The 2,233-nt window shown below is 60.9% G+C and overlaps 1 protein-coding gene across 2 annotated transcripts in view; it reads right to left on the bottom strand.

The window, feature by feature from the left end:
* Positions 1-2,233, bottom strand: part of UPB1 (ureidopropionase, beta) — a 25,632-nt gene that overhangs the window by 20,115 nt on the left and 3,284 nt on the right. The gene's annotated exons all lie outside the window — the stretch shown is intronic.

Raw genomic sequence — 2,233 nt, 5'->3', positions numbered from 1 at the left:
ACAGCAGGTTGTAAGGAGACAGGCGAGCAGGAGGCCAGGACTGATGGCAGGACGGAGGGTCACGAGCATCTGGGGACCCCTGCCCTGCTGGGACCACCAGCAGAGAGGGCGCCTCCCAGCCCGGTGCCGGACGGGCGAGGTGGGGCCCAGGTGTCCAGACCAAAGGCTGAAGGGCTCATCCCGGTGTGTGGTTCATTAACAGAGGCAAGTGGATTATTGACAAAACCTCCCACCAAAGTGACCACGGGCCGAACGGCAAACACTGATGCCCGTTCCATGCCCCCGCCCGGGGTGGAACCTGCAGGAGAGGGCCCAGGAAGAGCTGACCATCTAGGGGGCGAGAGGGTTACGAAATACCCCGAGAATGCCTCAGAAAATCGCCTGACAGCCGTTATCTAATAATACTCCTCTCCCACTTTGAATCTCTTTCTTAACGACTTTTCTTTCAAAATCACAGCCCTGTCAGCCCAAGCCCCCGGTCACCGCCCCCCTGCCAGGCGCTTTCCATGACGGCTCCCTGACAGTTCGGAGCTGGGTTCCGCCCCTGACAGTCAGCCTGCTTTTCAAACTCGTCAGGGCTCCGTGTGCTGCGGCGGGTTAGAAATAGCTGCAGAGCACACACCTTGCCTCCTGTTGCTGTGGGGGCCTCAGAGACGGTGCCCCGCCCCCCAGGACAAGTCACCGCTGCAGCCGGGGGGCCGGGCAGGCGGTCCGTCCTCAGCCAGGAGGAAGACGTCGGCTGGGAAAGCTCGCCCGAGGTCCACAAGCCCCCCAGCTGTAAGCTGGTCCTGCAGCCTCTGGCCGGCCTGCCCCACCCCAGCTCCCTGGGGACACCTGGCCCTGAGGCCTGGCACCTGGAGGCTTTCCCTGCCCTCCTGTTATCCTGGCCTGCCATCACCTGGCCCTGCCCCACGTCCTCCTGGAGAACCCACCTGGCCCTCAAGCTGTAGCCTCCAACCGTGTCCCGTGTCCACCAAGGGGCTCGGCTCACGGAGGTGGTGGGGCACCAGACAGCCGCGGCAGATGGAGCCCAGCCAATGGACCAGGACCTCACACGCGGGCTCTCTGCGGCCCTCAGCCCTCCCTCGGTGCCTGCAGCAGGCTCTCTGCCCCTCACCCTGGTGGCTGAGGCCCCACCCTGAGGGCCTCACTTGCGACTCCAAGAAGGAAAGCCCGTCACTTCCTGTCCTGGCCCCACAGACCCCTTTCCACTGGGGTCAAGGCAGGCCTTGCCCAAGGGAGCCCAGCCCCTGCCTCCTTGGCAACCTCTGGCTTCTGGAACTTCTCCTTCCCCTCTAATGGATCTGCATTTTAAATAATTAAACCAGAGCTTTGTTACAAAAGAAACACAGGCTCGTGGGGAGAGAAAGAAATGAAAAATCAAACAGTGGAGAATGTCCAGTGAGCTCCCCTCCGTCCCGGATCTGGAGACAGCCCCCTCCACAACGTCTCCCGCTTCTTTCCCACATTTTTCCGTGTGTGCCACACGCACAGAGGTGCCCTTCTGTGCACTCCACTCTTCGGTCTGCACTCTTTCGCTTGGCACGACACACGTTGGGCGCCACTCCCTCTCTCCTGCAGACCGGCCACAGTTCCCCGTGACAGCTGTTTGAGGCTCTCCTCTCCTGTTTAGGAAGCACCAGCCTTCTGACTGCTCAAGCCACCTGGACTCCCTGAGGTCCCCATCCTTCCAGACCTCCTTGAGCCGCCCGACAGCCTGTGCCCAGTCTGAGCTGCCTCCTCGATACTGGCCCTCGGGTCCTGCAACCCCTCATCCTTGCCTCTGGAGTCGCCCACAAAATCTCCACTTCCTCTGCCCCCTAGACTTCTCCTCCACACCCACCCCTTCACCTGCAATGGCCGTCCCTAGGACAACCCCAAGCCAGCGCCCCCACCACCTCTCTGGAGTCTCTAACGGGCCGTGGCTGACCTGTGCGCCCCTTCCCCCAGAAAAGATAGCCCAACGTCCTAACACCCAGAACCCATGACTGAGGACTTTTGGGGAAAAACAGGGTCTTTGCAGACGCCATTAAGGATCTCAAGATAAGATCACTTGGTATTACCTGGGGGAGCCCTAAAAGCCAGTGCTGGGTTTTAAAAGGAAGGCACAGAGGTGAGACATGGGGAGAAAAGAAGACTGTGTGAAATCAGAGGCAGAGGCCGGCGTGATGCCACCACGGGCCAAGGAACGCCAGAAGCCGCCAGAAACCAGAAAAGCCTCGGGAGGGCGCTG

Source organism: Bison bison, unplaced genomic scaffold, assembly GCF_000754665.1.
Source record: "Bison bison bison isolate TAMUID 2011002044 unplaced genomic scaffold, Bison_UMD1.0 scf7180017853066, whole genome shotgun sequence".
NCBI lineage: Eukaryota > Metazoa > Chordata > Mammalia > Artiodactyla > Bovidae > Bison > Bison bison.
The sequence above is the reverse complement of the archived record's forward strand: the minus strand, read 5'-3'. Positions and strand labels throughout refer to the sequence as shown.